This window comes from Hemitrygon akajei, unplaced genomic scaffold (genome assembly GCF_048418815.1).
Source record: "Hemitrygon akajei unplaced genomic scaffold, sHemAka1.3 Scf000059, whole genome shotgun sequence".
Classification (NCBI taxonomy): Eukaryota; Metazoa; Chordata; class Chondrichthyes; order Myliobatiformes; family Dasyatidae; genus Hemitrygon; species Hemitrygon akajei.
Window position 1 is genome coordinate 1,907,514 of NW_027331945.1, and position 14,040 is coordinate 1,921,553.

The window sequence follows — 14,040 nt, forward strand, 5'->3', positions numbered from 1 at the left end:
TTTATTTTCCTTTATGTAATCTGCCTTTTCTTCTTGACAAAGAATTCCAAAAGTTTTCAAGCCCTATCTTCCTTTGTGGAAAATATTCGGCCAATTTTGTCATATGTCTCCATGTAATCGAGAGTTCATCCTTCATAACGGTTCATCTTTACAATCACTGAGGTCAAGCTACCTGCCGTATAATGTTCTGTCTATTGACTACCTCTCTCCTTAGCGAGTTGGGTGGACTGACATTGCCTGCATTCTCGTCATGTGAACTATTACAAAATCCAGTTGTATGGAACGTTCGCCGCCAATGCTTCCACAACCTGTCAGATCCCTTTTCAGAACACTGAAGTCCCGTCCAACCGGTCCGGATAGCGAACTTAATTTCACATCTTTCGGCCTCTCAAACACCTTCTCCTCGGTAATAACAACTCCTGTGCCTTGACAGCCTCGAACGACTTGCATACTGCTGGCGTATCTCCCGGATGGAAATGACAGGAATTACTGAATTCGTCTGTCATTTCTTTGTTCCCCGATTCAGAGAAAAGATAGATTATATTGGTTATTGAATTAACAGGAAGTTACAAACGCCATGTTTCTATTGTTGTCGCCTGTAACCGAGACAACTACTAGAGTGAAACCGAGCAGCCGAATGACGTCATACCATTGATGACAAATTCGATTGACGGCAAAGCTTTGGAATGCACAAGACGAAGAACAACAATAATGAAACCGAGAGGTGAGCCGAAGAGAGTTTCCCAACAACATTCACTGACTTCTAGAAGCGTCTTTGAGATTTTGCAATTTAGTGTTACTCTATCAATACCACATCACATTTGGGATTTTACTTGAATGACATCATGTTTATTTTTACCCCAGCTGTTGGAAAGCACGTCAGCCTTTTGTTGTATTGAATATGCAGTGCTGGGTCGAGTATAAATAAATGACCGTGGAGATTCACCAGCTCAGAGTTTCTTCAGCGAGATCGCGGGCAGGTGGCAGACCTCTGAATCCCACACAGTATGCTTGAAACATTTTACCGTGTGAGAGAGATATATTACTCGATCGTTTCCGTTATTGGTGTTCCTGGTAAGAACAGAGGCAAACTAACATTTGCGGATTTGTGTGCACGGTATTCGAGTGCACCGACAGCTTGGTGATGCCGGTGTGTCAGTGAGTGTGGTGCAGACAGTGTTCGTTCAGAAGTTCCATTGCAGTTTAATCCGTGAGCGAGGCTGAAAATAAACCGGCAGCTTAAACAGATGTAGGGTGGAAGATCTGGGAAGTGGATTCATGCAAGGCAGTTTTGATTTATCAATTCAAATTCTCTGGCAAAGTAAACTCCGATAATCCATCGTGACCGGTATCTTTACGGCCTACTCGGTGTTATTTCGTTTTGATGGTGCAATATGCTTCAAATTCAAATTTAAATGTATTGCGGCGTGTTTTAAGGAATTGCTGTAAATTTGAATGGAACGGGTAAAGCAAATACTCGGCAGGATTCAGGGGAGAGAGGCAAACATCGCTTGTGATTCAAACTCCGAACCAACAACCATCGGGAATAGAAAATTCAATTAAGGTCTGTGGGTGCTTTAATGTACCAGGGTTAGTTTCCATATTCTATTTTTGGTGAAGTGATGTGGGATTTCAGAGGCAAACCATCGGTGTCCCTTAAAGGTCAGATGGGGTGAGGTGTATGTGATACTCGGCTCAGAAATGAAAATTATTCAGAATATTGCAGTGCTTTGGAGCAAACTCTAAAGAAGAGGCTGTTGCGATGCATCTAAATTGGCTGTTCTTCAGAAATTAGATGTTTTAAGCACTAAATGAAAGATGCCTGAAAATTTCAGTGGGTCACACAGAATATTTTTTTTAAAAAATTGGGAGTTTTCTGATCCATTACCTTGATATAATGAGAAGGAACCGCGGATAGGAGCAGTTGAAGAATTTATAAGAAGCGAGACAAGCGTAGTCCCTGTCGGTGGGTGACAAAGGAGAGTCTGCACTGAGACCCACGGAGTGGCGATACTGTAATTCACTCATTGTTTTTACTGTCCCTCCAGTGAATTTAGTGGCGATTGCGATCCTGTCCCGGGGAAAGTGCGGCCTCTCCACCTGCACCACTCGCTACCTGGTGGCCATGGCGTCGGCGGATCTACTAACCATCATCTTTGAGCTCATATTGTGGCGGGTCAGTTATTACTTCTTCCCAGGAACATTCCTGGACATCACCCCCGTATGCAGTGTGATCGCTGCCGTGGGAGAGGCAGCCACGGACTGTTCTGTTTGGTTCACTGTCACTTTTACGTTGGATCGGTTTGTCACCATCTCTTGTCAGAGGCTGAAAGCAAAGTATTGCACCGGAAGAATTGCCGCTGTGGTTCTGACAACAACCGGCGTTCTGTTCTGTTTTAAGGATGTGCCCTACTTCTTTCGATATCGTCCTTTGAAAGTGATCGACAATATACCCTGGGACTGTATTCGAAAGCCAAGCTACTATACGGACCCTGGATGGATGGGGTTTAGATGGTTTTCTGCTGTTCTAACGCCATTACTTCCGTTCCTGTTAATACTACTGTTCAACGCTCTGACAGTCAGACACACTTTAGTGACTAGTCGCGTCCGTAAGGGGCTGAGGGGTCAGGGGAAAACGGAGAACCGTAGTGACCCGGAGATGGAGAGCAGAAGGAGATCTGTGATCTTACTCCTCACCATCTCCGGGAGCTTCATCATTCTGTGGTCTGTGAATGTTTCCGAATTCCTTTATTCCACCATTTCCGGATTGAGTCAAAATAATTACAATGATTCGGAATACATATTTGAACATACTGCAGACATGTTGCTGATATTAAGTTGCTGCACAAACACTTTTATTTATGGAATAACTCAGAACAGGTTTAGAGAGCAGTTCATCAGCGCAGCGAAGTATCCGCTGACGTCAATTATTCAATTAATTAAAAACAATCTAGTTAATGTTATCTCAGAGGCAGTCGCAGTGTTTTCCATCTCGACAGGGCAGACCGGGCTGTCACAGCAGAGAGGGGTTGCGGGGAGAATAAAACTGGTTTCGTGCCCGAGAGACACAGCTCAGGAAAAAGTGCCGCGCAGCCCGCGACGCCGACCGCCTACCAGTTATTGAACTCATTAAATTTCTAATCTTTATTTTCCCCATGTTTCCGATCTCCTCATTGCCATCCTCCTTTTGAGACGAAGTTCCTCATCTCAGCCTATGTACTCAACGCTCAAGTGGCCTACGAAGCCGCTGCATCTCGGTAATGGAAAGGAAACGAGTCTCCTAGCGGAAATACTGCCGTCATTGGGAGAAGTGGCGGGATTCACTGAGCGCTCGGAGATCAGACCGGGACTGGCTCGGACCGTTCAGATTGAGTAGGCAGCGCCGCAAACTGAGTTAGCTGACTGTATCCAACATCAGCACGTCTTTCAGTTCTGTAGGAACAGACAACATTCACGTTTACTGGAATCCTAACTTCAACTGTCGAGTTGACTTGTGGTCAATGAGATGGTATGAAATTTTGGATGTGTTCTACACAGGGTATTCTCCTCAAGGTCGAATTATCATCTGAAGCCAGTCATTTTCTAAAGGTGTTTGCATGACTTTATGAGGAAGGAACCTTCCTTCTTCGTTTCCCTGGGTGCATTTTAGCATTTTAGTAAAAAAAAAGGTTTAATGAACGCAACGCAGTTGAAACCGCCGGTAAGCACTTTAGTAAGGTTTTGGGCGAATACCCGATGGTTGATTCAGACAGTCAACTGATATCGGATAAAACTATTAAACCAGGGGATATAGGAACAGAAGTAGACCATTCGTTCCATCGAATTCGTACCTCTATCCTTTTTGGGTGATCTGTTCCTCAACGCCAATCTTCTTTCTCCCATAAACCGTTTGCAGCCTGTCCAATCAAAAAATTTAATCTCTTCTCTTCGCTAGACTCAGTGACTTGGCCTCCACACCTTCTGAGGCAACAAGTTCGAGTCCTCTTGAAATGAGTGCCCGCATTGCATTTGCCTTCACAACACCGAATTAACCTGTAAATTAGCCTTCAGGGAACCTAGAACGAAGACCCGTAAGTCCCTATGCATTTATTGTTTCAGAATTTTCTCCAGTTAGAAACTTTTCGGCGCATTAACCGTTCGTTCCGAAGTGAGTAGCTGACACATCCATGCGCTGTATTCCACCTGTCAGTTCTTTGCTCACTCTCTCAAACTCACTCCACGTCGGCGAAACCACTTCTCTCTGCAGGTAAATCACCCCTACCCGAACCCCATCCATTAGCCGACTATCCACCTTTTAAAAGCTTTTAAACCAGTAGTTCCCTGGCTCATATCTACTTCCCTTATATAAGGACACAACATTAGCTACCTCCCGCACTTTCAATCCATTAGGTTTTGATAAGGATTAGACAAGAATCTCTGCCAAAGACACAACAGTCTCTGCTCCGGTTTCCTGAATATCCTAGGATAAACATGTCCAGAATTTGAGTACAGTCACGAAGAATTCCAACACTCCACCCATTCCAATGTTGATATGCCTCAGATAGCTCAGTCCCCTTCACTGAACAGAAACAACTACGTCCGTCTCGCGAGTAAATGTAGATTTGATACTTAATATTCCCATCATTTTCTGGGGTTCTACACATAGATCAAACATGATGCTAATGATGCCTATTGCAAACCAACCTTAAGATAACTATTTCCACCAAATATACCCTATACATGTAGCCAGTGCTGTGCAAAGGTCATAAGCAAAAGTCAAAAGACACATGTACCTGAGACCATTGTACAGTACTGTATTTGTCAACATAGAGAGGAGAACGAGTTTGCAAAACTTCGCTTCTAGTCCAGATGAAGGGCTTCTGTCTGAAACGTCCACTGTTTACTCCCATCCAATGAAACTGCCTGATCTGCTCGGCTCCTCCGACACGTTGTGGGTATCCTCTTAAATTTCCACCGTCTGCCGTGTCTCTTGTGTCCTTGTAAATCTCTCGGGATCAGAGATGTTGGGAATGGGTCGGATGGATCACCACGGCAGGATTGTGGGACAGGTGGCAGGAACGTAATTCCAGAGCACACCGATCCCAGAGATACCCGGCAAGGAGAACTGAATCCAATTTCTTCATTGTTTGTCACAAAACATCTGTCTGCTGCTTCCCGCTCTTTCCCCTCTCCCAGCTCCCTTTCCCAATCATGAATCTCCCCACCCTGCCCCTTCCCACTCTCAGTCTACAATAGAAATCAATATATGAAACAGGTTTATAATCACACTCATATATCATGATTTATTTTCGGCAGCAGTACAGTGGAATGCATAAAATTACTACAGTATGGTGCAAAAGTCGGTGGCATCATAAATATATACTACATACACATGCCCAGGAAGTTTGAACAGTATTGTCAAGGCGGTATTTTAAGTTTCTCTTTACATTTTAGAAAAGGAATATTCATGGATCTACTAAAGTGTTGCCATTGCCCTTTTACGCCACAAGGAACTGTTTTAATTCCAGCTGCCTATATCTGGACATATCTGTTTGTTTCTTCCTCACCATTTCGTCAATGAGCATTTCCAAAAGTACTGGCCTAGTGTTTTCAGCACTGTCCTTGACTCGAACACGAACACTGTTTTACTAAAGGCTTCACACTTTTCCGGCGTCATTTGCGATTTCCTTCCCTATGCCACCTAAATTAGGGTTCGTGCATTTAAGGACTTAGACTTGCATGTCTGAATGTTTGTCCTATCTTTTCTATCTAAACTCCTGTAAAACCGCAGGGTGTTGGCCATCAGTCCCAAACAACTTTCACGCTAACACATCAACCAATTGAACAAACTCATTCCTTCAAAAGTGTTCGAATTCAACCATTTGACTTTTACTATCGTTTTTATTGTACCTCACAAAACATTCCTGGGAGCAATGAATGCATTTCAGCCAATTTAACTTGTTGACTCTTGGACAGTCCCACGCAGTATTTGGGAGGATAAATTCACCGAGTATTACACCCTATTATTTTTCTTGTATCTACCCCTGACTTCCTTATGTATATGCCCATCTCTACTGCTAATGTTTGGGCATCCTGTTGCGTTTTATGTACCTTAGGACTTTACATATAAAGAAACAGTATGTTCGTAATATCGAGACACATAACAATGTAAATTTGGAGACGGTTCTTGGTTTCCAAGTTCACACTGCACTGAAAACGGCTGCACATGTTGATAGGGTGGTAGAGAAGGCCTGTGGGATGATTGTCTTTATTAGACGATGAATTGACTATTAAGGAATCGACACTTTCTGACGATTCTTGATAAAATTATCATCAGGCTGCATGTGGATTATTGCATTGAGGTCTGGCTATTATATTACCGTCAGGATGTGGAGAGTCTGATGACAGCGCAGATGATTTTTTCGAGATGATGCCTGAATTAGAAAGCATGTGCTTTCGTAGATTTTGGACAAAATCAGGTTTCGTTTTTTGTATAACCGAGTGGATTTACAGATTGTGAGATTGAGAGGTATAGTTAGACCAGAGAGTGAATATCAGTTTGACAGGTTTGAAATGACTATCACCAGCATGCATGCATTGAAGTTCGTAGGAGGAAATTTCACAGATAAGTTATGTCGTTCAATCTTCGGTGCCCTCATCTGTTTTTCGTGGATATTGACGAACAGTAGGAATTTAAGATTGTTTACTGTCTACATTCTCTGATATTTAACTGGAACCACTTGAACCATTTTGTTAGATATTCTAGATTATGTTCTGCATTTACTTATTTATCCTTCCCTGACTGGGATTCTGGTTTCCCAGGACCAATTTCGGGATCTGCGCGCATGAAACTATTGATGCAGAACACTGCACCAGACATGCTGAAGGGAATGGAACAATGAAGTAAATGCCAAAACAGGGGTGGAGAACAGTGTGATTCATCAGTGCTGGCACAGTCCTGAAAGGAAAATGAGACCAAACCTGTCAATGGGAGACAATCTCTTGACTGAGCAACGGTATATTGTCAGTTCACATGACGATAGTACAATTTGGGACGTCGGAGTTTAGTTCCGGCGTCTTCTGTGAGAATGATTGTATGCTCTTTCCTAATCGGCCTTGGATCCTCAGGAGTCTCTGATTTCCTCTCACATCAAAAAGACTTACCTCTGATTAGGTTCATTGATAGTTCTAAACGGACCAGTGGTTAGGCCAGGGTTAATAGGTTGGTTGGTTGCTGGGCAAAACGGTCTCAGGGCTGGAAAGCCCTGATCCGCGTTTTATCTCCAAATACATACATACACGCACGTATATATATATATATATATATACATATATTTATATACACACATAAATAAATAGATAGATAGATAGATAGATAGATAGATAGATAGATAGATAGATAGATAGATAGATAGATAGATAGATAGATAGATAGATAGATAGATAGATAGATAGATAGATAGATAAATACCGAAGTACAATGAATAAGCAGATAGCCAGGCATAGTTTTTTGAGGAAGTTACGAGAAAGGATGAAGGCAAGACAGTGGATGTCATCTCCATGGACTTCAGTAAGACATTTGACAAGACCCCGCATGCGATTCTGGTCAAGAAAGTATCGTACCTCGGCATTCATAATGAAGAAATAAAATGGACAGACATTGGCTTTATAGGAGAAGCCAGAGATGGGCAGTAGAGCATTGCCTCCTGACTGGAGAACTATTATGAGAGGTCTGCGTCGGAAATTGATGCTGAGTCTTTAGTTGTTTTTCATCTCCATCAAGAATCTAGATAGTAATGTGGTTAACTAGATCAGCAAATCTTCGAATGGTGCCGAAATACGGGGCGTTGTGGGCAGTGAGGAAAGCTATCGTTGTTTGCAGAGGGATCTGCATCAGCTGGAAAACTCGACTGAAGAAAAGAATTTAATGCAGACAGGTGCGAAGGTTTGCAGTTTGGTAGGAAAGTACAGAGGATGTATTACATTCAGCAGTTGGGCCGTTATGTTAAAGTTATGTAAGATTTGGTGAGGCCTAATTTGAGTATCGTGCGCAGATTTGGTTATTTATCTACAGGAAAGGTATAAACGAGGTTGAATGAGTACAGTAATATTTTACAAGGATATTGACTCGTATGGAATTTCTGATTATAAGGAAAGTCTCAATAGGTTAGGACTGCATTCTTTGGAAAGTAGAAGATGGAGAGGAGACTTGGCAGAGGTATTCAAAATTATGAGGGCACAGATGGGGCAAATACAACAAAATGTTTTCTCCACTGAGGTTCGTGGGGTCGACAAACAGATGTCATGGGGTAAGTTTGAAAGATGGGAAGTTCAGGGGGGCGCGAAGTGGAGGATCTCAGAGGATCGCGAGAGTGTGGAATGAACTGCTGGCATAAGCGGTGTATAGATGTTGGATTTCAACGTTTGAAAATTTCGGACAGGTACATGGATAATAGGGACCGGGAGGGTGATATTCCCGGTGCTGGTCAATAAGAGTAGACAGTTTGAAGACATTCGGCATGGACCAGAAAAGCGGAACTGCCTTGTTTATACATTGTTGCTTCTCCACGAATGCGGTTATCAGCAAAAGAAAGTGGGGTAAAATTAGAGGAGTACCGGAGTTAGTGGACAGGAAACACATGACAGAATTTATATTAGATTCCAAATCTCTGTGATATTGATAACGACGGGAAAATAACTGAACATTAATATAATGCCCTAAAAACCAGGCCGACTTTCAGGAACGCGATGAAATGTGGTCAGGCCATTCTGTGGGCAATGCCCGATGCTTGGGGCCGAATGGTCACTTTCTGTGCTGTGTACTTCCGTATATAAAGGGCAGCCGCACTCGTAACAACAGCTTGACTGTGCGTTGTTCTGCGATTAGTTCTGCGATTAGTTTCGACTTGTTGATTTCATGAGGGGTCAGGGGAAGCAATGGCCACAGTAGTTTCTTTTTCAGAATAAGAATCAGAATATATGTCGTGAAATTTAGTAACTTTTCGACGGCAGAATAATGCAATGCACGATAAACATAGGAAATAAAACCACATAATAATAATAATAATAATAATAATAATAATAATAATAATAATAATAAGCTGTATGTATATTAAATTGCTAAGTTAAAACAAAAAAACAGAAATAATCTTTAAAAATAGTAATTTAGTGTTAATCCTTCAAAGTCCAATTAGAAATCAAATGGCAGAGGGAACAAGGCTGTTCCTGAATGTGTCTGCAGGATTCTTCACCTCCTTCCTGACAGTAACATTGAGAAAAGGGCATGTTAGGTGGGGGCGGAGGTCCTTAATGACGAACGCCACCTTTCTGAAGCACCATTCCTTGAAGAAGTTTTGGATACTACGGAGGTTCGAGTCAATGTTTGAGCTCAGTTAGTTTTCAAATTTATGCCACGTATTTCGATCCTGTGCAGTGGCCGCCCCCACCCCAACCCCCGCCATGCAACACCAGGATGCAGCCAGTCAGCTGCTCTTGACGGTGCATCTGTAGAGGCTTTTGAGAGCTGTTGGTGACAAAACCAAATATCATCAAACTCCGAAAGAGATGTAGCCGCTATTTTGCCATCTTTATGGCTACATGGAGAATAGGCTATCTCCTCAGAGATATTGGCACCGAGGAACTTAAAATTGTTCACGCTCTCCTCTTCTGATCACTCGATGTGGATTGGTTTGTGTTCTCTTGTACTACCCGTCTTGAAGTCCGCAGTGAGTTCTTTGGTTTAACTGCGACACCACTCCACCAGCTGGTACATCTCGTTCCTGCACATCCTATCGTCACCATCTGAGATTCTGGCAGCAATAGCTGTATCATAAGTAGGTTTATAAATTGCATTTGATCTATGCTTAGTGATAAAATCATGGGTGTACAGTGGGTAGAGAAGTAGCTTCATTCTTCTGTCGCGCAGTGCAGATTAAAGCTCAATTGGTCTTTCCTTTATTAAGTCGAGTATCCAGTTGCAGATTGTGGTACAGAGGAACATGCTCCGTACTTTTTCGATCAGGACTGTAGGAATGATGGTGCAGAACGCTGAGCTATAGCCAATATACTGCATCCTGACTTGGGAATTTGTATTGTTCATGTGACCCAAGGTTGCGAAGAGATTTGATCATATCGCGTCTGCTATAGACCTGTGTTGCGTAAGCCAACTGCAGAAGGTCCAGATCCTCACAAAGACTGGAGATGATTCGAGCGAAGAACAACATCTCAAAGCATTTCATCACCGTAGATGAGAGAACTCTTGAAATATTCGTAAAGGCAGTTTACACTGAACTGTTGGGCACTGTTATAATTATATCACTTCAGAAGCAGGTGCGAACTTCCAACCACAGCAGTACAATTGAAAATTACTTTGAATACACCCAGACACACACACACACACACACACACACACACACACACACACACACACACATATAAATAAAACTATATCTGTCTTTCTTTCATTCATTTCCAGCAATTCTGCATCCATTCATTTCCCAATTTAGAGTACTTTTTGATATTTAACAACTCTGTCCATTCCCTTGCAGATTGAAACATTTCTTTTCTAATTTCATGTGACCTCTGGCAGATCTGAGATGCTAACAAAAGTCAGTGACACCAATTAAACCGCACAATGCTGGGGGATCTCAGCAGAGTTTTTTTTCCAGCACTTTCTGTGTGTTGCCTTGAATTTCCAGTATCTGCAGATTTTCTCATGCCTGTACATCAGCAACGTGGTCGTCTGACCACTGCCATCCCGACCTTCTTCTGGCTATTCTATCTCTGTTCGCACCCCCCCCCTCTCTCTCTCTCTCTCTCTCTCTCTCTCTCTCTCTCTCTCTCTCTCTCTCTCTCTCTCTCTCTCCTCTGTCTGTCCTCTCTCTCTCTCTCTCTCTCTCTCTCTCTCTCTCTCTCTCTCTCTCTCTCTCTCTCTCTCTCTCTCTGCCTGTCTCTCTCTCCCTCTCTCTCTCTCTCTCCCCTCTGTCTTTCTGTCTCTCTCTCCCTCTCTCTCTCTCCTCTGTCTCTCTCTCCTCTCTCTCTCCCTCTCTCTCTGTCTCTCTCTCTCTCTTCCTCTCTCCGCTCTCTCTCTCTCTCCCTCTCTCTCCCCTCTCTCTCTCTCTCTCTTCCTCTCTCTCTCTCCCTCTCTCTCTCTCTCTCCCCCCTCTGTCTCTCTCTCTCTCTCTCTCTCTCTCTCTCTCTCTCTCTCTCTCTCTCTCTCTCTCTCTCTCTCTCTCTCTCTCTCTCTCTCTCTCTCTCTCTCTTTCTTTGTGTGTCGAGGGGGTTGGTGGCTGAGGGAGTTGAAGGGCTGAAGGACAGTTCAAATGGGTAACCACAGGGATAGCAGTAATGGGCGGAAAAAAAGCATGAAATCAGCAAATCGATTACAAAGCTCAATCGTTGTAATTTGAGTTCCGACATTATTTTCAAAAGATGCAATGCCCAAGTATCTTTGTTTACAATCGGCCCAATACTTACGTGAGATACAATGGTGTCGAATTAATGTATGTTCAAGTAACTGTAACAAGTTAATTTAGGTAGGGGTATAACCATATCGCTGGAGACCGATCTCTATAAATAGGGACGTTTTGAATGCATCAGCTGTCTGCCGGAGTTGTGAATTCAGGAAGAACAGAGTCACAGATTCTCACTGAAATGGTGTATCCAGTGATCTTGCGGATAAGAGAAATTTACTATCCTTTTATTTCAGCCTTTGGAATCCCCGGTAAGTCGGTGTGTTAGCTGCTGTGCTTGAGAATTGAAGTTTACTTCGAACCTTGTGATTGTTTGTGTCGCTTGTTTCCACTGTCACCAGTCCACTCCCAGTGTCCAGAATGAAAACACTGGGACTGTGGATTGTGGGATCTGGATCTAAAAACGAAACGCTGCAGGTGTTCAGCGGATCAGCAACCATCAGCGGAATTCAGAGGGTCTAGCTGCTTGTCATCGATAATGTGATGTTGGGGTTTCTGTTCTTTTGGTCTTGTAATAGCTACTCTACATTTACACAATTAAGTTTATCATTTGATTGTCTGCATTTGTATGTGAGCGGTTATCTGAATTAGGTGTAACAGTGAGACCATGGATTGGCAGTATATGTGAGGAGTTCCATGCTGCATGAATTTTAATGACTGGATGTGTAACAGTTGATGGACCACACAGTGAAGTCTCTGTTCTGCCATTTAGCACAATCGACGTGGTGCTTCGTCGTCATCACACTGTGAAATATATTCTATTATATCTACATCTGACACTATTATAGGCATCTGGCTATGGGAACGAGCTTGCTTCCGGACGTTGAAACCCTCTGCCCTGCTTCGCTGTGATGGATTCAGTGGGAGGGGTCATGTCTCTTTGCGATGTTGTGTCAGATTGCGTTTCATCTGTTGGAATCAGTCAATGATCTGATGCAACGTGAGTGAGGTGGCAATCCTGGAATAGGAAACAAAAACGGAAAAGGCTAAAGCACGAAGCCACAAGGAACTTGTATGGAAAGGGAAACCAGTTAACACTCATGTCAGGGACCGCTCTGAGAACAGTTCTGAGAAATGACACATATCCCTTTTGTCTGGATGCGCGTTTCCAGCATTTCCAGTTTTCGTTCCACCCTTCGGCTGTTCTGTCACTGACAAGGAGCGACATAGAAGTTGATGATTGTCTGATGGAAGAATTCCGCCATCAGCGTCCGGATTTATACATTTCATCCACAGGAGACGCGGGTGGAAAATGATCCAGTATTGACTCTGAGGAGTCTTTATTTGGCGCTGATTCGGTCATTAGTAAGGAATAGGTATGAAGACCATATTGACGATTTTACTGTATAAATTCCATACATGTTTCCGGCAGCACTGCGCCTCTCTCGAAACTTTAACCGCTGAATGAAACTATGAGGTGGAAATATGACAGGATCGCCTCAAACCGCTGCATTAGCTTCTGCTCAGTATTTTCTCAACTTGCTGTTCCCTGTCTCTCTTCCAGCGAACCTGGTGGCGATTGTGATCCTGTCCCGGGGAAAGTGCGGTCTCTCCAAATGTGTCTCTCGCTACCTGGTGGGAATGGCCGCGGCCGATCTCCTGGTCGTTATCTCCGATCCGCTGCTGACGAGGACTGCTAAAATTTATTTTCCCGGATCATTCCTGGACATCACTTCTGTGTGCAGACTCCATATTTGGTTGAATTTGCGAGCACTGCGACCTCCGTCTGGCTGACTGTCGCTTTCACCGTCGATCGATTTGTGGCTATTTGCTGTAAGAAGCTGAAAACAAAATATTGCACCGAGAGGACGGCGGCTGTGGTTATCGGGACAGTGAGTGTGCTGGCCTGTTTGGAGTGTGTTCCCTGGAGCTTTACATTGGAGCATATTGTAATAATTGACGGTGTTCCCTGGTATTGTGTTATTACATCGAGCTGCAAGCACTCTCCCTCTTGTGCGGCATTAACAATGTTTCGCCGCATTTTAACCCCTTATCTCCCATTCCTTCTCATTTTGTTTTTCAATATTCTGACTGTCAGGCGGATTCTAGCGGCCAGTCGTGCCCACAGGGGGCTCCGGGGACAAAAGAGTGGAGAGAATGACAAGGACCGGGAGATGGACAACCGACGCAAATACATCGTTTTGCTCTTCAGCATAACCGGTAGTTTCATATTGTTGTGGATAACACAGGTGGTATTTGATATCTATCAACGGATTTCAATGAGCTTTGATTATTCTGTTACAGATCCCCGTTACATCACAGAATACACATCGGCGATGCTGCAGGTTTTACATTTCCTGCACCAACACGTGTATTTACGCCCTGACTCAGAGTAAATTCCGAGAAGAACTTAAAAACGCGATGAAATACGTACTAAATCGGTTTTGAAACTCCCTAAAGGTTAGAAATAAATGCTGTAAGTTATTTTAGTTCAGCTGCCTTCATGCACCCTTTTGTATTCCCCCACTTGTGGGTGAATGGAAACAATGTGATGACCAGATCAAGCTCTAGATAATCTGCAGATGCTCGAAATATAGAACAACACACGTAAATTGAGCATCCTGATGAATGGTGTCGGCCAGAAATGTCG